This window comes from Corvus moneduloides, chromosome Z (genome assembly GCF_009650955.1).
Source record: "Corvus moneduloides isolate bCorMon1 chromosome Z, bCorMon1.pri, whole genome shotgun sequence".
Lineage (NCBI taxonomy): Eukaryota > Metazoa > Chordata > Aves > Passeriformes > Corvidae > Corvus > Corvus moneduloides.
Window position 1 is genome coordinate 38,386,764 of NC_045511.1, and position 23,739 is coordinate 38,410,502.

Sequence of the window (23,739 nt, forward strand, 5' to 3'; positions counted from 1 at the left end):
TCACATTGTTGCTAGCCATTTTAGATCAGTATGTGGTGAACAGAAATTCCTGGCACTAGCAGCTCTGTCTTTATTGGAATTCTTAACTTTATACATTCACAAATGAGATGTAGTCTTGGTTTCAGAAACTGACTGTTTCACTAGTATTTATGTGTCTGAACCAGAACACAGAGAAACAAAAAGTCAAGCATAGATTTTATGGTTTTCACCTTCAGTTTTGTTCCTGGAAGGCTTCAGTTGTTGTCTCAGGCTATTCCTGTGATGATCTAAAACAGCCTAAGTAGATATGAGCCCATGGGAACATATTGCACACTGAGGGCTATGTGATCACAGCTTAGTGTAAGCACAGCGTGGGGGAAAAGTGGAAGTGCCACTGTCTGAGATGCCCTCTCCCTGACATTTCTTGTTTACAAGAAGCAAGCTTCTCTGATCTGCTGTTTCACAGGAGTACAGTGCTAGAGGACAGACCCTTTGTGCAGCTGAGTGCCTTGGATGCTTACAGAAAGCTTCAAAAAGCACCAGAATTTATTCAACTTTTGTACAGAAGACTTCAGCCTCAGACCAGAACACATTACATGGTGGAGGATGTAATGCTTCCTACATCTGCATCAGCTGTGCCATGTGAGTTGCTTTGGCTGACAAATGAGGCTTTTGAGTAATTTTATTGCTCCTGCTTCCCACCTCAGGTATCAGCATGTGGCCTGAGGACCTCCTTTCTCACTACTTTGAGAAAGGTTGCAAAGCTGTGCTAGGATCACTAGAAAAAACACAGTGTCATTATAGAACAAGACATGACACTAAAATATGAGGCTGTGACAGCCTGTCATTTGCAAGGCTGTAATATGTGCTAACGTAGTGAAAGAGAGAGCAGCTTAGATGGCGTGGTGGTAATGTGCACTTACCGTATTTCTCTGGTCTGGAAAGAGACCACAACTCTTTATTTTGACAAGGGATAATATGCATCTTTGAGAGTGACTATGAAAGAAAATTTAGCTTGAGATGTCAAGCAGTCCAACATGCAACAGAAAGCTGCTGACATCTGCTGAGGTATTATGTTTTCTTGTGTGAAAATTGCATCTCAGATGTAGCAGCAATCTTTGCAAGAGTTGCGCTATTTCAGAAGAAAAACACCAGCTAAGGTAGAACATGGTCTGTTTATTTAAAACAAAATCAGGAACCAACAATGTATTATTCACAGTCTTCAGTGTATCCTGAGAACCTTGTGTGTTCCTTTAACTGCTATAAATACAGATTCAGCTTGCCACACACAGAGCACTTCATCTGAATCTCGTCAAATGAGTACATTATTTACATTTCATCCCATCTTAAAATGTGGCTTTCTTTTTTGAGCTTGTAAGTGTGGTAGGAATGCCACACCAACACAAGCATGTGTTACTTCATTGTGGACCATATCCTTTCCTGACTACAGTGGTGTCAAATGGGAAAGCCTTTCTTCATATCAAGCGGTATTTGGACCTTCCTTCCTCAAAACAAAAACCAGGATAAATTTTTTTATATTAAAAAAAAAAAAATCAGGATGTCAACCTGGATCAATTAACCAAGTTTCCTCACTTCTCTTCTCTTGCCCTTTCTCCTTTTCTGCATGAGTAACCTAAAATCATACATGTAATTACCTGACAGTTATTTCAATAATACAAAAATAATTTTAGTAATCCTTCCCCCTTTTTATGACTGGAACCTTGTCCCAAGTCTATGGCTCCTTCTCTGGTGTGGAGCATATATATTGTTATCATTTTTAGCTAGACTCAGTGGCTTTTATTTTTTTTCACAGATACACAAAATGCAGAAGTCTGTTTGTTTCCATCTCTCTCTATTTTTTTTCCAAGTGTAAACTAAACAACTGCTTATACATCTCTTGCTGGTTAGCAGGCAATGTAAATGCTTATGCTAGGACAACAAGCCCATTTCCTGCCGTTAAGGCTTTTTTGTTTATCCTAGAGCTACTCACTGCCACTGCCTGCCCCTGACAGACTATTAACCCCTGTTTCTAGCAGGAATACCAGATGTGGGTTTCTTAAGCAAATTATTGGTTATTTCACCACATGTCGTTTTTACATTTAAGTGTTTCCAGCCTCTCAGAGCATTCCACAGAAACAACATCACATTTTCCTTGAACCTGTTAATTAGCATAATTATTTATCAGCCTGAAACCACAGCCAGAGTTTGTTAAGCAGCAGTCAGATACGCACTGGATAGTGGCCCAAGAGACTAGAAAGAGTGATGAGAGAAGGGAGGCTGTGGGAAGGCATGCTGTTTGCATTTGTCTCCACAACCTTCCCTGAAGACCTCTCCAGCTGATAAGACACATCCCTCTTTCATTCTGCAGGCAGAGGAGGTTTCAGGGTTACTTGTTTGCCAAGTCCTACCCAGCTGTAACAGGGAGATCTGGCTCCAGATGATTACCCGTAAGAGGTGATACGAGAAATATGCACCCTCCCCTATCCCTGGCAAATTGTCCAGTCCTCCCCTTGGCTTGATATGTTCCTTGTGTATTTATCTAATCTCCCTCACTGAAAGGAATGATAAGATTGCAACATCTATAAAACCTCTAGGATGTAGTTCCTTCAGTCAGCACGTGGGATAACCAAGAGGGTCATTGTCCAGCCTTGTGCAAGCAACATTCATCCCTAGGCCAAAAAATATGCCTTGCAGAATAGTACCTTGGAAGCAGCAGGTCCAAACTACTCATTAGATCGATCCAATGATAGATGAAATATAAAATTGGTTGACGCACTTAACCATCTCCGGTAACTCTGTTTTTTTCAACCTGCAAATGCAGATGCAGAAGGTCTGCATCTGGGCAAACTAAGCCTCGCTTGCCCCGGGCCCCCTATGAGTCTAGCACTAGAAGAGTTTCCGTAGGTTCCTCTATGGGGTGGATTGCACTCAGCTTTTGAAAGGTTAGGCACGGTAATTTTCTACCTGAATGTGTCTAGGCTGCTTTTATAGCTCCAGCAAGTCCTGTACTTCTGCCAGCAGCTGTACTGTGGTTTGTGTATACCTGGTAATTGACAGGGTTTAATGTAAAAATTATTAATAGTAGTATGGAATAGTTATGTACAAGTTTCTAAGTAGCTACACTTGGCTATGAGCTGCAATGGATTTTTTTTTTTCAGTCAGACTTCAGAAAAATATTACTTGGACAAATGAACTAGAATGTCCTGTGACCACAGTTCAAACATGCTGGTTTTCCTAAAAATGTTCAGGACATCCACTTATATTCCCAAGCCTTCTAGTTCATTTGCAAGACTAGAGATGTAGTAGAAAGCATCCAAGACTAGATTTCTCTGATCATATGCTTCCATAAAGTGATCTGTAAACTCAATTGACCTGGGCTGTCAGCAGAATTTCTCACAGTGTTTTCCAGCCTTTTTTCCATAGTGACCTCTTCCTAGATATTTCATTATATCTTTTATTTTATCTTGTATTTTTGTATGTGCCTGAAAAAGACTTGAAGGGTTTTTTTCCATAGAAAAAACTACAGCTCTGATATTATTACTGATGACGGGTACAAAGCTGTCTAGGCTTATGTTTTAACATACTTAAATAAAGCAATAAAATGTTAATAATATTTGTTATTCAAGATTAGTTAAGTGAATGCTGGTATTCACTGCAATATTTCAGCTAAGAGGGACAAATTCACTTTAATTTTCTTCCTCTTTATTTTCTCCACACCAACAAAAGATTTAAAAATTTTTTTAAAGTTACAATCCTATTCCAGAAATCTCTTCTCTAAAACCTTTCAGAACTGGCAGAAAAATATCTACTATGATTTTAAGTCCTCCCACTCAGATGCCATTTTTTTGAGGAGGTGGGGGGTTTTTGTAGGCTTTAGAAAGTTGAAAGCCAAAGCAATTTAGAATAGAAACTCAATAAAACAGAAGCTGGTGGCAAGCCCTAAATATCCCTCAACTCTTATTGTTCCAGAGAGATGTTTGACTAGTAAGAAGGGTTGGAAAGTTTGAAGGAGGCACTGCGTTACTTGATACAGTACAAATTACCATCCTAATTAATACTCCTATTTTTTTGTGAAAGCTCCTAAAATGTAGTTCATAATATTTAACTCTTGTTTCTCTCTAAGAAATCAGACAGGTGGCCTGAGTGGCCTTGAGCATACTGGGGGAGCTGTCTTCAATGTCCAGTGTCCTTTTAGATGGCTGTTCCTTGACCCCCACTTTTGAGTAAGTGCAATATTGTTGTTTTGCATAACTTCTGCTTTGTCAGCCTTGCAGAGCTGGGCTGGCACCCTGCTTATGTTTTGCCTGACTTCTGCTTGCCTAAGTTACCTCCTTTATCTGTTTCTCCAAGGTTGTGCTGTTCTGTTCTACTGTCCTTGATACGAGTAAAATATTGTTCTGTTCTACTATCTTTATCAAGTGAATAAAATGCTGTTCTATTCTGCTGTCCTTTTCACCTCAAAGCTATTTAAATTTCAGAGTTTGTGCGTGTGCTCTTAATTTATTATAGCCCCAATCTCTGCTGGAATGTCAGAGAACAACATTGCTGCAGCAGCTGTAATGAAGGACAGTGGTGGCACATGCAGATTTGGTGCTGGTGCAGGCACTCAAGCCCTGTGCCCTGGCCACTCTGCCAGCTCTGGCACCCTCCCCATCCGTCCCTTTGCTGCATGTATCAGGGATTCTGCTTCATGGCCAGTTATGAGGCCAGGTGCTTTCCAGGTGGTTTTGCAGCTGAAGTAAGGGCTTTGCTCTTGAGAAACCTGAACTGATGCTTGGTTAAAGACACCTGCAATTGTCAAAATGGTATTTATATGTAAGATCTCAAGTGAGGTATTGCTTCTTATATTCTTTTGCATGTCTTTCTGCAGCACTTTGCCAGCAGAGGAGAGCACACAGGCAAGGCTGGGAGTGCTACATGTCCTGGTTATCCGTGTGCCAGAATCCTAATGGCATACAGACAACATAATGACAATCCTAATGGCCAGCTTTTCATTTGTGAGCCCACAAGAGACCTGATTTTAACATTGCACAACACCTTCCAGTTTATCCAGGAAAGCAGTGAATGAATTGTATGAATATTTAATTTATCACTGCTTTAAAATTCATATCTACAGAGGCTTAAAGAAATAAAGAAAACAGACTGTTTTGAACATGGTTGTATATCTGGTTGGCCAGGCAGGACAGATCGACAAAGGGAGAGCAGTGGATGTTGTCTGCCTTGACTTCAGCAAGGCTTTTGACACTGTCTGCCATAACAACATTAACTTGCAGGTAAGCTCAGGCAATGGGGGTTAGAGGAATGGACAGCGAGGTGGATCAGGAACTGGCTGAATGGCAGAGCTCAGAGGGTCGTGATCAGCAGAGCAGAATCCGGCTGGAGGCGTGCAGCCAGTTCTCCAGGGATCAGTACTGGGACCAGTGTTGTTCAGCTTGTTTATCAATGGCCTGGAGGAAGGGATAGGATGCACCCTCAGCAAGTGTGCTGGTGGCACTAAACTGGGGGAGTGGCTGATCCACCTGAAGGTTCTGCTGCCATTCCATGGAACCCTGATAGGCTGGAGAGTTGGGCAGAGAGAAACTTAATGAGTTCAACGCGGGCAGGTGTCGGGTCCTGCACCTGGGGAGGAACAGCCCCAAGTGCCAGCACAGGCCAGGTGTTGCTCCTACAGAGCAGCTCTGTGGAGAAGGACCTGGGACTCTTGGTGGATCACAAGCTGTCCATGAGCTGGCAGTGCCCTTGTGGCCAGGAGGGCCAATGGTATCCTGGGGTGCATTGGGAAGAGTGTGGCCAGCAGGTCAAGATGGGTGATCCTGCCCCTCTACTCATCCCTGCTGAGGCCACATCTGGAGTGCTGTGTCCAGTTCTGGGCTGCTCAGCAAAAGAGAGACGAGGAGCTCCTGGAGAGGGTCCAGCAGAGGGTCACAAAGATGATTTGGAGTTTGGAGCCTTTGTCTTATGAGAGGAGACTGCAGGAGCTGGGCCTGTTTAGTCTGGAGATGAGAAGGCTGAGAGGGGATCTCCTCAACACATAGAAATATTTCAAAGGCCGGTGCCAAGAGGATGGTGCCAGACTCTTTTCAGGGGTGCCCAGCAACAGGACAAGGAGCAGTGGCCATAAACTAAAACACAAGAAGTTGCACCATAACATGAGGAAGAATTTCTTTACACCAATGGTAGCAGAGCACTGGAACAGGCTGCCTGGGAATTTGTGGAGTCTCCCTCTCTGGAGACCAAAACCCACTTGGATCAGTTCCTCTGTAACCTGCTCTAGGTGACCCTGCCTGGGCAGGGGGTTGGACAGGATGATCTCCAGAGGTCCATTTCAACTCTAGCAATTATGTGATTCTGTGTTTCTGTGATCTAATGCTTTTATGATCATTTGACATTTGCAAATTCTGCACTACTCAGCAACCACCAGAGTCTAAGAGAGTGTGAAAAAATAAAAATTTCCTTCTGTGATACTCACCATCACAGATATGTGCCAAAATAACAGTGTCCGTTTGGGTACAGGAAGGTGTGATGTCAGGGTACAAGCTCTGACTGGCAGCACTTTTCTGTTGAAAACCCTTAGGGGAAGATGTGCTTTATGCCAGCAAATTGATGCGTCTGCCAGAACTGTTCCTTTACTCAAAATAAAAACTCACTTCTTTGCAAGCACAGTAATTGTCTCTGTATTGGACATGATTTAGTATACTTCCACCCATGAAGGTAATGAATTCTTAAAGTCATTTTCCATGGTACTGCATCCAGTATTTGCTGTAGACCTGTGGAGTTACAGTAGTGAGTGCTCAGAGTGACACATGAGAGTTGGGCCTTCTTACATGTAATATTGTTTAGTTATGTTTTTATTATATTGCAATCTATTATGCTATATTTTCTTTTCTGGACAGAGTCAGGGAGTATAGCTCAGACACAGGATAAAAAGCTATTTAGGTGGAGAAGCATGGCTTTGCTATAAAACATTGGAGCATAAAAACATTTTGCATAAAAATGTCTCCATTTTGTAACCCTACTTAGAATAATTGAATGACCCAAAAATGCTACAACATTTCACCTTATCACCCATAGTGGTGTGACATGAAGCATAAAGGCATTTTGTATTATTGGGAAATATTTCGAAATCATATTTTTATGACCCATGTGAAGAAAAATTAGGTTCCCATAGTTAACAATGAGTTAAAAGTCAGAAGTTTTCACACCTTCGCTGTAACTAATTTTAGCCAGTAGTATTCATGAAAAGACCGTATACTTAAAGAGGAACTGATGGAAAATCTCATCTGAGTTTTGTTAGCCCTCTTAACCTTCTTCACAGCACTTCAGAAGCTTTGTTGCTAGCCAAATCCAGAGAGTACAGAACAAAAGGATATAACAAGTAAGTTCACTATAGCCAGTTTCAGTGCCATCACTGATTCTGGCATTGGATCAGGGCTGCTTCTTATTTTTTTCCGAATAGCTCAAGAGTTCACAGGAAATTTGACCCTATTCTACAGAGATGCAAGAACAAAATCAGTTTCCCATGCAAAAAGAAATTTAGTGGCATATCCATCCAGAATCCTAAGGAAAGTAGAAGCTTGTTGGCCAAAGACAAGACATGAGAGATTTCTGCCAGAAAAAATGTAACAATAAAACTTTTTTCAATTCAATCACAACTTTGAAGTCATCTGGGGTTTAGAAATCTTTTAGAAAATTGGTCATGTATCTGGGCAAGCCAGAAAAATGTTAAAACAGATTTTAGGATACGATAAAAAGGCTTTGTGGATTTAAAGGAATGGTATAAATATCTTTGTTATCTTTTTTACAGTATAGTAATACTTTCTAGGATAAGCATGTGTGTCATGCTTAATTGCATTTTCTTACAAACATAAAACTGACCAGATTATGCTTCACTGGGGGAAATTCAGAGTGAAGCCTGTAAACTCAATAGAACAGCCTATAAATTCAGCTGAATTGATTCAGATTTGCCTACCAGTAATTTAGAATAGAGGCTGAGTACAGTTGAATCCAACCTATGTAAAGGGAAACATGGGAAACCAAAGTCTCACCAAATCAGTAGAGTGACTCAGAAAACATTGCCATTGAATTATGATTCTCTAAGCAGGCTACTCACTGCAAAAGAAATTCTCTCTAGCCTTGCGTTGATACAGAAACAGTGTTTTTACTTGAGTTCTTCTTGCAATGACCTCAATGTTAAAACAGGTTTCTGAGGTAGAAACCCAGGATATTTCTTGAGGTCCCTTTTTTTTTCTGTAGGACTTGTACAACCTTTCCTTTGTGTATATACCTTTTTTTTTTTTTAACTTTCATGTATTTTCAGGAAGTGATATCATATGAACATGCTGGTAAAATTAGCCTGAGGCTTTCACTACATTTATATACAACAAAAGAAATCTTTGTCAGTAATTACTCGCAAACTTATTATTGGTCCCTTGTAATTGTGTAGCCAATGATTATGGCAGAAAAACAATAATTTTATGTAGTTATGACTAAATACCAGTACAACCCTCATATTATCAATGATCAGTGTAATAAAGCTGGCTTATTGTTCTAGCATTAAAATGTCCCAGTATACACTTGGAGCTTTTGTTAGCTGGAGCTGTGTTTCAGCTTAATATCATTTCTGGTAATACTGAGATAATAAAAAATTACTGGCTTTCATATGATGCACATATGCCAGAATGGACAGTCTCTGGTTTTCAGGCTGTCTCATTAGTAAAGCTGGCTTCTTCAAAAAGGACTCGGATTTCAATAAATCTCAGTGCCTGTGTGTATTTTTTTCTCCAGAGAACTTTTAAAACATATCTGGCACATACAGTGTATCACCATTTTTTTTTCCCAATCGAGTGCAATGGGATTTTATTTAATGAACTGTATAAAAGAGGCAGCTTTGAAACATATATATGCCATATATGAGACAATGATGTTGGTTAAAGGAAAGTTTGATTGTTTGTGGAATTTCAGAATCTGAGATTGAATTTTATGCTCATGTATTTCTTTTTCTGCAATGTAAGGATATTTTCCAGCAGTGGGTAACACCCAATTTCGATAAATTTAGCCCTACATTGAAAGTTTTTCCAAATTCCCAGGGCAAATCTAGATTTATTTGGGGGGGAGGCGGGGGAATGTTAACAGATGATTTAATTTTCACTTGCCATGCTTTGCAATGCTCAAAGAGGACTGATGGTGACTACGGTAGCACAGACCAGCTTTTCCAGAGAGACCAGCCCCTGAGCACACCTGCCCTGGTGCATGAGCAATGCATGAGCACTGTGGCAGCTCCCTGGGCTTTCCAAGCATAAAAGCTGCTGAGAGTTGGGCAGTCCTCACCAGCGGTGCCCACAGAAGGTTGGCCACAGAGGGGACAGGGAGCTCCTGTTAATGGACATGAGCCCATGCAGCCTGTGCAGCTTGTCTTTACTAAGTCTCTGCCAGTTCCCAAAAGAAATGACACTGTCTAATGGTTTGGGCACAAGCCCACCACCACTCTACTCCTGCTTAATTCAAACTTTTCTTCTACCACCACATTGGTGTTCAGCTGTGATATTAGCCTCTGCCTGTTCTTCCACAGGTGAAGTAGGCAGGAGGTTTCAGTACTTTCATTTAGGTCCCCTCCAAAACATTCTCAACCCCTAAAAGCCACTGCTGCCTTTTATATTCTATAACAGAATGAAAAGAAGCAATGAGGAAGGCATGTAAGAATGTGCTTGCAGTTAATAACTCTACACACATGCTGAAAATTAAATGTACACTTCACGTTTTCCTGGATGTGGGCCAGAGAAGGCAGCTCACAGGACGAAGTCACTAATGATTATAGTCTACAGCTCACAGCACACTGCAGGGATCTTTTTCTCCTCTGCTGTCTAGCAGCTTTAAAGGAAAAGACTGGAGTCTTCCTTCAGTGCACTAGTGTTTTGCACAAAAGGAAGGCATGATCTTTAAAGGGATTTTATGTCATGAGTCTTGAAAAGAGTCATGTGGACACTGATAAGAGCAGTAAATTAACCTGCCCTGATCTCATGGGCAAACACAGGTAACACCTACATCCTGTGTAGAAACAGAGCAAATGGAGGTCCAGCTATGCTTTTCAACACTCTACTGTTTTTCAGGGTTTCTGCATTTCTTGGTTTTGTTGTGTAAGTAAAATGACACACAAATTGTCAATCACAACAACTTGTGCCCTTTCCTGTACTCTCATCATACTTCATTGGGCAATTAAAGTAGAGAAAATTGTCCTACCCTTTCCAGAAACATTGTAAACAATTAACAAGGAAATGTGGGCATGTCTTGCTCAAAATAGAAACCTAGTCAATTTGGAGGTTCCTTCTGGTTGATAAGAAAAAGTAAAATAATTTTGTTCATTTAATTTGTCCTTTCCCCAGGATAAAAAAAAACAACCAAAAACCAAAACAAACACAAAAAAAAAAAACCCCAAAAAAAACCCAAAAAAACAAACAGAAAAACCCCCTCCAAAACAAAAAAACCCCAACCAAAACCACACAGTATTTTTACTTTTGATTTAATTTCTTTCCCTGGATTACTATTTCAATGCATTATGGATTATGAGAAGCGTGAGAATTTGAGTACTTGTGTTTATGAGAAGAGGCCAGGATTGATCTTGCTCAGTGCTTCTTTGGGTTATTCCTTTGTGCACAGTCTTTCTCATTTACCACAGACTGTAGGCCCACAGAACATGCATGGTAAGAAGCATGGAGATCTTGTGCACAATGCTTTTGTGCAAAGGAAGAAAACAGCATGTAAAATAAATGTGTGAGATTTATGTTACCTTTTGGACCCATCCCTGGACTTCAGATGCATTAACCAGTACAACCAAATCCTAACAAGGATCAAGCAGTGGGAAGGACACAATGAGCAGCTGCAGAGCTGAAGTTAGACTCAAGTTCAGGCAGCTGTGTAATGCGCAGCAAATACAATGCACAAAAGTAAGATCAATGGGAAAACAGGAAGGGAGAGGTAGCATGCCTGTGATTTGTAATTTAAGCAAATAGAAGTTGGCCGTGTCCCCTACAGCAAACAATCATGTCCACTTCTATTTACAGTGCCTGTGTGGAAATTGCCTCTGAAAAAAACAGTCCCAGAAGCAGAGGAGCAGCCATGATACAGGACAAAACCCTTAAGACAAAAAAACACAAAGTGGTGCCCTGCAGGCTTGACAAGCACAAAGGACTACCCTTCCCTGTCTTTGTTCCACCCCAATGCCCTATCACCCCCCTCAAGGAAAACTATCTCTGTCTGTACACCCCTACTTTCTTCTCCTGTAATCCTACGGATTCAGAGAAGCAAGTGGTACTCTTACATAAAACAAAGGCATTCAGACTACAATCAATTTTTAAAAATGAAAAGTACGCCAAGGACACTGTCCGTGATTAACAGGAAGAGGCTGCAGGGCAAGTGATTTCTAGTTTTTCCCTTAGTCTGATCTATCAGACTGAGAATCAGCATAATTACATACTAATAAAGCATCTCAGCCTATAGCTGCAAGGCCAGGGCAATGCACTTCTACTGTCTGAATACTCCTTGTTACATCATTTTCCCACCCTTCCCCATCCAATTGCTCAAGTGTGCTGGTGCTCATTTTAAAATAGGCCTGCACAGGTTTGTTTTCTTAAAATCCTGTGCTTCAATTCACAGGTTCTTTATTCTCATCCCCTGCTATGCCATTTGTATCAGGGACTGGTGTGGGGACAGTGACCAACTCTGGTGGTTAAGAGCCTCTCTCTGGCTTTGAGGCTGCTGACTCAGGTGCCCAGCACAGACCAACAGCAGCCTTGGCACTGTCCTCTGGATGAGGTGGGAAAGTACTTTAACTTCAGAAACTTTGTTTCCTTTCCAAAAGCTCAAGATAAGACAGAGGAAGAAACTAAATGCAAAGGAATAAAATAGTGAAGGAAAATAGCAAGGAAAATAGGTTTGGGTATTTCTGTTTGACAGTGTTTAGATGGTGGATCTGGGAGTGGAAATATCTGTCATTTTCTGGACAAAGAAAAGTTTGGCTTGCTTTGTAGTGTTGCCTGTTGCAGGACTGTAGTGTAGCTGCAGCTACAGAATGGGTCAAACTTTGTCCTTTGCCTTTGACATTTCTACAGCTTTGTTACTGGCTCTTCTTTCTTCTGTCTACAGTGAGTTTCAAAATGCAAGCAGCAGTTCACATTTTCTTACCTGTCCTTCAGCCCTGCACAAGCCCCTGGCTGTCAAGTGGCACTGAAGAAGAAGCTTTTTAACAAGTGTTTAAAATTATCCATTAATATCTTTGTTTTCTTGTATTTTGATGGCAGGCTAGCTGTTTCCCATGACCGGACAGAATTGCATGAAGGACATGCTACAGTGATGATGTAACTGCTGAGGGAGGGCAGACAGAAGGGGAAGGCTTAATTCTCTAATCTTCCCCTTGCATGTGGCTTTCACCATGTTTAATTTTTCAATCTATTTTTTTCTGGCTTTAAATATTTTAAAACCATAAAGAAATAAAGATTAGAAAAGTCAAACAGTCTGCATCTGCCTCTGTGTTAGCATAATGGATACTTTCATAATATATAAGTTTATTTCTAAATAAGGCAAAGATGAGTTCTGACCACATAAGCTGGAGCAATAAAAAGAAAAAAAAATCGTTGCTGCTGTTGTCACTGTTATGTTCTAAGGAACTTTATCACCATCTAGCAGGGGTTTGAGGCAAGGGACAGTTTCTGAGACATGGAAGTGATATAGGTCAGCAGAATAATGCTAGGCCCCCATGAACTGTCATTGTGAAAATGAGTTAAAGTGCTTCTTCCCAAGTCAGGCAGAAGTACACGCTTCCCTCTGGATATGCTCATGGTCAACTTGAAACTGATGCCCATGAACTCAAAATTTAATAGCTGGTCCCCTTTTTAGTCCTCCTTTTGTCCTTTTTTGACTAATCCTTTTTCTTAAGAGCTTTTGCCATATATCTTGTGTCACCACACTTGCTGTTTCCTGGGGCAAGTGGGAAGATCCTGTTCAATGCAATTCAGACTGAGTTCAAATCATATTGTCCACCTGGATCAGTCAGAGATATACATATGGCAGAGTGGTTCTTTGTGGCCCATGGAAGGTCTGCAACCATCTTCCATTTCTCTGTATCCAACACATCACCATCTCTAGGTATTCCTTTGTCATCCCTCTCTTTAAGAGAAAGAACAACCTCTCTTTAAGATTCGTCCAAGGCCTTCTGAGGAACACAGATCTCACCTTCATGATAAAATTCTTGTGGCAAATAGCAGTTACTAGATGAAAAAAACCCAAAACAATGGCATTCTTCTCTGTGGTACTTACACAGCAGTGTGCAGAACCAAAATACTCCTTATACTGTTCTGCATACCCTGGCACCATTTTTCACAAACATAACGGAAACATTTTCCATTAATATTCTTTGGCAAAGCATTGTTGCTTTGATTATATGAGAAAATTTTTCCACAGATGGTAGATGAAGAAAGAGGAAACCAGATCCTGTTTTGCAAATCACACAGCCCTGAACCTGCAGGGGGATGGAGCTGTGGCATTTGTCACGGCTGTGGGAGACTGTCTGTGGAGATCCCTTGTATAAATGTCGGCAACATATTATTGATTAGCACCTGCTCCCCACGTTCAAGTGGGACATTGTGAGTTTGTAGATCATAATGTTTCCTCAGGTGCAAGGACTGGGGGGGTGTGTTTGCACAGTTATTGTTAAGCTGGGAGTGAAATTAATTCAAATGACTTGTCTCCAAGGGAGGCAGGAAATGGGAAGTACCAATTTGCATGAGGTAGAGTACACTTGGTCAAAATGGGTTCTTGGTTACACCTCAAACTTTTTTATCAGTTCCAGGACCCTACAGAGATGGGAGTGGAGTCAGGATCTGTCCCAGAGTCTATTTGCCTCAGCTTGTGTCTCAGTATAAAATGTCTTTTGCTTTCCTTGCTTTTCTCCCCCTGCAAATTTTCTCTTCTTCTGTTTTAATTCCAGCTAACTTATTTTTGGCCTGTGTACAGTGGGAAGCTATCCAAACTTTTTCCACAGACTTTATTCTCCACACCGGCAATCACAGCTGTCATGACTTCATAACTATGAAACAGTACTGCAGGTGGGGGTAACAGGCCCTGAATTGTATTCGTCTGGCAGGAGATATAAAGTGGCAAATGCAACCTGTGTAATTCTTGACCACATGCTGTGTTATTGCAGAAAAACACTTTTATCATGCACACAAATCACTTCACTTCTTTTTTTTTTTTTCTTTTCCTTATTTCATTTTCCTTTAGCTCAAAAGGTCAGTATTTTCAACACACTCTAACCACTAAAGAAAAAATATGCTCAAAATAAAATCCATAAATAAGAATTTGTTGTACTGACTCGGGCTGAATACATGTAATAACGAGCTGGTCCTCTAAAGGCCATGGCAAAGCTCCCACTGACTTTATTTGGGCCAAGAGTTCACTCCTAACCTTCATTTTCTCTATATTAAATGCGATACTGGTACTGTACTTTGATGAAGGACACATGAAGATCTACTTACACAGTAGTATCATTATATTTTTCTCTTTTTAGGGAAACTGTCAGAAAAGAATAATTTGAAGAAATTACAGTTAAATGTACTGCTGATTTTTTTCCTATAATTTCCTGGACATAACCTATGATCAAAGTCGTGATAACCAATAATGGCAAAAGCATCAGAAGTACTCCACCCACAGTAATTGACTGTACCACCACAAGGGGCAAACTTAGCACTGAAATGCTTTTCATTTGTTGACATGCTACAGCTCTGAGTTAAACAAGAATGAGCAGTTTTCAAATTATTAAAGGGAATGTATCAATCAAAAATAAGTATTTTTGCTTTTTCATTTGTATAGCTACAGTTAGTCAGCCAAAAAAACTCCACTTAAAGTAATTTTACTGCTGCAGTGACACAAGTGAACATCTGTAGACAAAAGTCCTTCATAATATTTCTTTTAGATATTTATTTTAGATTACAACTCCCTTGACTGAGGAAACATTTTGCAGCTATAATGTGCTGATTGTACAGTTGCTGAAGAACACACATAACAGCAAGGTTGAGGTTTTACAGGCTCCACAATAATGTCCAAGCTATTAAACATCAAGCAACAGCAGGCTTTTTTTTTTTCTAACCTGAGAGCTCTCCAGGGAGAAGCCATAAAATACAGCCCTGCACAACATGTCATCCACAGGGGCTATACTGAGTTTGTGGATTACGCTCTACATGATTAACACTGATGTTTAATATCTGCTAACAGTGTTAGTGCAAATGTAACCAGTGTTAGAAAAGAACAAGAGGCCATCCAGAGGCACCTGGGGAAGCTCGAGAAGTGGGGCCATTGTCACGATCCGCTAATACAAGCAAGGGTCGTGATGGTTCGTTTATCGATCTCAGAGTGTAAAAGGACACAAGAGATTTCAGTTTTAATCAGAATAGTGCACCTTTATTAAGTGCCCACAACACATGATGCGATAGAGGAGAGAAAGAGAGAGAGATAAAGAAAAACAAAGTAAAAGAGTAGAGAGGAAGAAAGAGGGGGGGAGTAGCTACCAACCGATGAGACGAAGTCCTCGTGGTCTTCTGCCAATAGATTCGTCTTCTTTCTGTGGGGAGATCTCATCGCAGTTATTTCAGAAAGTCCCTTTATAGTCCTTTTCAGAAGCAAGGGGCAACCGGCCAAGAGGTTGGGAAATCTACAGCCATTGTTATGGGGCCTATCGCTTTGGGAAAACTGTACAAGACAGGTGTACAGGACAGGTCGTACAGGACAGGTGTACAGGACAGGTCATTCCTTTTTTGCTTCAGCGCAGTCCTTCCTGCTTTGGCAACAAGAATGGCGCAGTCCATTGCGACCTGCACTAATTTCCTCAGGAATGCGTACCAGTTCCCAGTGGGCACACCTGCAGGCAACACTTGGCAGACATCCCACCTCAGCCAGGCCAGGACTGCTGTGTTCAGTCTCTGTCCTCAGCGATGATCGTGAGGCAGATGAGGGATCTTCGGACCATCTCTTACAGCCATTGGGAATCTCATGAGGTTTAACAAGACCAAATGCAAGGGCTGCGCCTGGATCAAGGCAACTCCTGGTATCAGCACAGGCTGGGGGCTGATGGAGAGCAGCCCTGGGGAGAAGGACTTGGGGGTGCTGGTGGGTGAGAGGCTGGACATGACCCAGCCATGTGTACTCACAGCCCAGAGAGCCAAACGTGTCCTGGGCTGCATCCAAAGCAGCGTGGGCAGCAGGGGAGGGAGGGGATTCTGCCCCTCTGCTCTGCCCTGGTGAGACCGCACCTGCAGTGCTGCATCCAGCTCTGGGGTCCCCTGCACGGGAAAGACATGGATCCATTGGAGTGGGTCCAGAGGAGGGTCACTAAGATGATTAGAGGGATGGAGCACCTCTCCTACAAGGAAAGACTAAGAGAATTGGGATTGTCCAGCCTGGAAAGAGAAGCCTGGAAGAGATGGGTGGCCTAATTTTGATCTTCCAGTACTTGAAGGGAGCCTACAAGAAGGATGAAGAGAGACTTTTTACAAGAGCATGTAGTGACAGGACAAGGGAAAATGACTTCAGACTAAAGACAGTAGGCCTAGATTAGATGTTAGGAAGAAATTCTTAACAGTGAGGATGGTAGATACTGGAACGGGTTGCTCAGAGAAGTTGTGGATGACCCATTCCTAGCAGCATTCAAGGCCAGGTTGGATGGGCCTTGAGCAACCACTGGACTTGTCACTTGTCCAGTGATAAGTGTTTCTGCTCATGGCAGGGGAGATTTGAAACTAGATGATCCCTTCCAACTATAAGATCTCTTCCAACCCAAGCCATTTTATGGTGCCATGTCAACCCTGTGCGCTCTACAACATACCCTGACTCTTGATGAAGATGTCATCTATCTAGACTTCTGTAAACCCTTTGATACAGTCTCCCCCCAACGTTCTTGCTGCTTAATTGGAGAGATATGAATTTGACAAGTGGATTGTTAATGAATAAGGAACTGTCTGTATGACTGTCAAAAGAGCCATAGACAATGGCTCAGTGTCCGAGTGGAAATGTGTGGTGTCCCTGAAGGGTCTGTACTGAGCTCAAACCACTTAATGTTTATGTCAGTAACAGAGATAGTGGGATCAGGCACCTTGCTGAAGGTGCCTTTGGCAAGATTGTGGATGACACTCGATTCACTGTAGGGAGAGATATCATCCAGAGGGACACTGACAGATGTATGGAGTGGGCCTGTGTAAACATCATGAAGTTCAGCAAGGTCAAATTCAATCTTCTGCTTGGTCAGGGCATTCCCCAGCATCAATACACACTGGGGGATGAAGGGATTGAGAGCAGCCCTGCAGAGAAGAACTTGGGGATAGTGGTAAACAAAAACTGAATGTTTGCAATGTACATTTGCAGCCCACAAAGCCAACAGCATCCTGGGCTGCCTCAAAAAGTATGTGAGAAGCAGGTCAAGGAAGATGATTCTGCCACCGTACTCTGCTCTCATAAGACCCCACCTGGAGTGCTGTATCCAGTTCTGGGGCCCACAATACAGGAAAGACAGGGACCTGTTGGAGAAGATCCAGAGGAGTGCCACAAAAATGATTAGACATATGGAACACCTCTCCAATGAGCTAACATGCATTTAAAGTTAAAAGTAGGACTATGGCAAAATCAGTCCAAAGTTCCTAATGAATTAAATGCCAGCTCCAACAATTGGACAACCCTCCCTGCATTTATTCTCATTTAGGTAGCCATGCTATAGTTAATATGCCTGAGTTTGATCCCATTCAATTTTATTTATTATGGATATATAGTTCCATACCACTGTAAGAAATCATCATTTTCGTGCTGTGTCTTCTTGCTCCATAACACATAATGTTGCAATCTGGATCATCAAAGATTGCATAAGAGAGTGAGAGAGACAGATTGTCAGAAAGGACAACCCAACAGATAGACTGCATTCAAAGCGTAATGAAGAAAGAGTTTATTCTTTTAGCAAATGGCAGTGATGGCCTTTTTCTGGCTGTGGATGGGGTAAAATTTCCTCATTTGTGTATTTTTAAATTCTTTTTATATAGAATATAAAAGCCGTCCCTTTGCTTTTTTACAGCAGAATGTCAAAGAAATTAGATGTGGAAAAATGTCTTCCTCACCTTCTCAAGCACCTGACTATTCCTAAATCTCCTTGCCCCTTGTCTGCAATCTAGGTTTTATTCCAGCCTTTTACACTTAATGCATTTTCTATATTAAGTCAAAAACCAGAGGTCACCAGTCTCCAGTTTATTTCCTCCTCCTAATGTTGCAGTTGATTGCTGGTAGTTAAAATCTCCCATTACTGCCACTTGGTCTCTTTTACATGCTTTTTTCATTTGTACAGTCGTTTCACAGAAGATAAATCACAAATTAGTAAACCCACGGCACTGATAGTACAGTGTTCTTTACTGGATCATCAGCATGAGAAATGGGATATATAATCTGTAGGTCTGTCCCTGTGCTGCTTCTGCAGCCTTACTAGCTGGAAGGATAAAGCAGTGGGAGGAAGCCTTTCAAAATTCTGCCTAAATGTGTTATGTATTTAGTATTACTTTGCATTTACTGGCACGTAGCTTTAAAGGTATGATAGGTACAGCCCCCTCCACTTTTAATAGGTTTTCATATATTTTTGGTTGCATTTTGTTGGATGCCTGTTTCCAGGCATTGACTTCTGAAAAGACAACTTTTATTATAAACACAATTGGCATTCCTATGAGGAAAGGCTGCGAGAGTTGCAGTTGTTCAGCCTGGAAGAGTGAAGGCTCCAGGGAGACCTGGTTGTGGCTTTTCAGTAATGGAAGGGGTTTTATGAGAAAGACAGGGACATGCTTTTTAGCAGGGCCTGGAGCAATACAACAAGGGATGATGGTTTTAAACTGACACAGGGTAGATTTGGACTACACGGAAGAAGTTCTTTACAATAAGGTGAGCCTTTTAATTTGATACAGTACCATCAAGGATAATGTGTAAAAATAAGTTAAAACCAATGAATAAACAAAACTGTGTGTTCTGCCAAGTAGAATTGTCTGGTATTTGTAATGTATAGCCCTGTGCTATAATACAAGACAGCTTCCCAACAACATTAAAGCTTTCAGAAAAACTGCTCATTATCAAGTTTCCCTTCATTTAATTTTGTTTCAAAGTTCTCATTTGTTGAGCCACTTGGTTTTTGCTATCTCTCCTACCAGCTTCCAGAGAACCCAAACCTATAACAAGGTGCTGTTGCCTTAAACTCAGCTGCTTTCTCTGCTGATCAAGAGCATTCTGTAAGAGATACTGATAAAGTTGAAAGCCCAATGATTCCACTTGGTGAAGAGTTTGGTAGGTATTGTGGGAGTGTCAGTCTGACAGTATTCCATAGAGGTATGTACATGACTGCAGTCCTCATGAGGGAGCCCAGACATATGGGAAAGCCTCCCTACATACGTGGGCTTGCTCTAATTCAAATGTGGCTTTTCTGGATGTAATTTCATATATCGCACCAGCCTCAGAGAAACAAAAAAAAGCCCTGAATCAAACAATATCATCTTTGCAAAGAAAGCAAAATGGCCCATTACCACTCAATGGGAAGTATACAGGGTTCCTGGGATGGCATAGTACAAAAATAATTTAGGGAAAATAGGATGTTTTTGAAAGGATCACAATTATATTTTCTTCAGATATCCAATTATTTCTCAACTCTTGATATGTCTTAATATTAGGGCCTGGAAAGATACAAAAGATTAAATTGCAAGCCCCAAAATTTCTGTGGTTTTAGTCCTGCAGAGCTTCTGCAAATACCGAGATGGGAGAAGGCACTATGTGTGCCCACCGTCTTTTATTCACTAAATATTTCCTTCGGGAGGCAGGAGGCATTACTGATTACTAGCATGAATATTTGTTCTGTAATAACACTACAAAAAAATTACTTGCTAGATGCTGCACAAGAAAATGGATTGACTTTGTCTACATACACCCATCTTGAATTTAGGCTAGGCTGGGTGGAGAACATGAGAGAGACCAGACAGGGAAGCAGGCATTATGAAAAGAAAAGCCCTTGTATTTAGCACTGCCATATATATGTTCACCGTTTTGTGTCACTAAATATTGAGAATCAGGTGGCATTAACTTTTGGAGGTGGAGAACATGATCTCTGGGGAACATAATCGCTGGGCTTTACGTACGAAGTCTGTATTGCTGTGTTGATCTGATGTTGCTATCTGTGGAACTGGGAAAGTTGCACGGGTCTTAAAGTGGATGAGGTGCTACTGGACACCAACACTTTTGTGTCTGGGGTATCACCACAAGCACAGGGCTTCCATTTCTCCAGCCTGCTTCGTAAATTCAGAGCAACACACAGCATACAGAGCACAGCCAGAAGGACTTTGGTGGTCATTTCATCTCAGGGTGCAGAAAATTTGCAAACAGATAAGTGATTGCTAGGTACCTGAAATTCCCATTGAACTAATCTATCTACCAATAAAAATATATTTCTTATGCCCTGATGCGTAATGTAAGAGCCACATGATATTCTACCCATGGATAAAAAGCATCTGCTTCCTCTCCAAGGCTGATGTCCTGGCTTGCTCTAAAAGATCTGATCAGGAATGTGGTATGGTAACATGGGGATATAATAGGTCCTCTCTGAGGCAGCCCTCAAATATTTTTCTTAAAAGCTAATCTCAGCATGGTTACATTCACCTAATAATGACATAAATAATTAAATAAATAAACACATACTACTTCAAGAACATAGAGTATGCTCTATGGTCTTTGCTTCAGGAGGGACACCTTCCTTAATGGAGCTATTTTGTAACCAGATATCCAAAAGAAAAAGAAATTATTATCCACAACCATAGGGTGCATAACTTGCTAATGTAACAGTTTTGTTTTCATTTAAAACTGCTCTAAGTAGGAGAAAGGTTTCACGAATAAGTAGGAAAGACATGCCTCAGTGGGAGAGTTGGAACTGTTTTGAGCTCTAAAGTATTTTCCAAACCTAGATTCTTTTCCACAGTATCATTTTGACTTCTTTTATTTTCCAAGAGCACATTAAAAGAATGACAATTTTACAGTCAGAATATAAAATCATGAGCAAATTCTCAGTGGGAATCTGTGGATTGACTCTAACCTGGGAAAGAAAACATTTATATCCTGGTACAAACAGGTTTAATCCCCAAAGGTTCTTTCCTCTCAGCAGTACTGTTTGATGTTCAGTTACATACACACTGTGTACACCCTGCACAAATGTGGTTTTATTATGACTTCATACGTCTATAGGGCATACAATATAGTGCATAAGTACACAGTGGATTGCATAGTATCTGTGCACTTCAGTGTGCTCCATAAGTAGCTGAGTGTTGGCTGGCTAAGCACAGATATGTGTGGGTGTATGGAGACTGAGTTTGGTCTTAATAACTTAAAAGTGACAAGCCAATTTCATGTAGGAATGATGGGTGTAGCTCTACCTTGTGATTCCTGATATTATATAAATTAAAAATATTTTAAACCCTGCCACCTGCCAATCCTCACAAATTCCTATCACTTGCAACCCCCTCCCTGAGCTAGCCCATTTCACTGTGTAAAGATACACAGAGATCATGGATAATAGTTCAGGTAATAAGAATGGTGAAGAGCAATGTCACACTGAGCTGTTTCTGTCTGTTCTTTCTGACCTAGACCAGCCACCTCTCCACCAGCACTGTGATTTGCCCTGTTGTCACCAAAAAACTGCCACCCAGATGGACTGCACATGCGTAGGTCAGGACACAGAAAGCTCTGCTGCTCTTCTCATTTCATGGCCAAGCACCTCCAATGTCCCTGCTGTGCCCTAGGCTCTGCCTCTCTACCATGCCCTGCTAGCCTTGTTGCTGCCATATCTGTGCTCTTGGTTACCTTCTCGAGGTTGCTATGCCTCCTCCTCCAGCTTCTGCTCATCCTCAAGACAGTTGCTTCTTTCTTTGCAGCTGTACTTCTCAGAGCCAGTGCTGGTCCTTGCTTGTATGCTTGGAGGAGTTTGGGTGGCTGGAGAGCAGGGCTGGTGCTGGATTACGGGTGCTTGAGCTCAGATGTCAGCATGAGACTGTCTCTCCATGACTGACCTCTCTCTCAAGTTGGGGCTCTTCAGCCTGGAGAAGAGAAGGTTGTGTGGAGACCTTTGGAACAATCCATTCAAGGTGTGCCAATGAATTTCTCTGACCCTATGGTAGACAATGTGGACACTTAAGCAGTTCTAGTTTCCTGGTGTTTGGTGAAAACAGTAGCAGGATGAGTCATGCAGTGACCTTAGTGGTTCAACTCACTTAATTCAACTCAACAGGTTCAACTGAAAATGTCAGCTTGGCTGCCTACTTTCAAATTTCAGACTAAGCTGGCAGAAAATTAGAATCACACGCATTGTGTGCATATAGGAAGGAACATTGTCTGGTACCTAACCTGCACTACTCCATGATTTTGTGCTTTGATAACAATATTTTTTTTAAAATTCTGTAGAAATTTTCTTAATTTTTACTGATTTTTGCTGTTTGCATTTTTCAGATCAGCCTTTTTCTTCCCTCCAGGACTATTCCAATGTAAAGACAACAAAAAATCAAGACCTCGGCAGTAACAGTTGCTTGACATATAAGAGCACACTGGAGGGAGGGCAGTGATCTGAAATGAACCTCAAAGCAAGGCAATCTTCAGGAAGGCAACTGATAGCCCTGCTAATTGCTCAGAGCAAAATTCATCCCCCTTGAGAAACTCATTCCATTACAGGACATGTGCCACAGCATGGGTTGAGCTGTAAAACCCATAAAACCTAGCATAACCAGATTTAAGGGCAGGGGCTTGCACCAGGGACAGGAACTTGTCCACCAACATGTAAAATGGAGACAGACAGTACTTACAGATATCCAAGATTCTTGTGGTTCCACACAGCCTGATGTTCTCCTCCTGTCTCTTCCTCTACATGCAAACCTTTTGACCCTATGGTGCTGAAGGTTTGAGTCACATTTCAACAGGGTTTGCTCTAAGTGTTAAAAGTAGGAAAACCAAGATTTTTGAGTGCAATTCTAAGGACATAATGCATCAGGCTTTAGTCTTCCCTCCCACCTGTTCTCCCTGGATGCAATTCACTCATGCTACCCATGTGCTTCCACCTGGCCTTTCAGCAACTGATTAAATTGAACATAATTAAAATACGGCATCTTATCTTACTGCAGCTGTGTTCCAGCTGCAAATATTTTCTGTGTCCTTTCCTGTATGTGTCACTTTAAACTCAGAGAAGAATGGTGTCTAACACGGCAAACTACAAGCAGGTTCCTTGGAGAAAATTACTGCCTGAACCCTGCTGTGAAAAACCATTTGGTTGCTAGAAGTAGTCAGGATGTTGTCACTAAGGAGGCTGTTGGTTGAGATGAAATGATTTGCCAGCCTTTGGTAAACAAAAGGTCTCTGTGTCTTTCTGACTCATTGCGGAAATGTCCTTTACAGCCAAGGAATGTATGTTTTGAGGATGAAAATCCTCTCTTAAATCTGACTTATCAGATGGCTGCACAATAACTTGCCATACATTGTAAAAATTGAAAACACCAAATATATATGCAGACTTTGGACAGAACTCAGCTGTCATCATGTGTGTGGGTAGCAGCCTGACACCTGGGAAATCCCATTCATTAGGATAAAGAAGAAGCCAAAACAGGCAGGACCCCTGATTTTGGACTTTTACTGCAGGCCGTTTAAAGAAACATTTATTTCGGATGGACACAACAGCAGCAC

The 23,739-nt window shown here is 41.5% G+C and overlaps 1 long non-coding RNA gene across 1 annotated transcript; it reads left to right on the forward strand.

Annotated features, from left to right (window-relative positions):
* The first annotated feature begins 363 nt into the window (after positions 1-363).
* Positions 364-12,416, forward strand: LOC116438574. Its single transcript, XR_004237820.1, has 3 exons — positions 364-621; positions 4,103-4,202; positions 12,273-12,416. It is a non-coding gene; the product is annotated as an uncharacterized LOC116438574 (long non-coding RNA).
* The last annotated feature ends 11,323 nt before the right edge of the window (positions 12,417-23,739 follow it).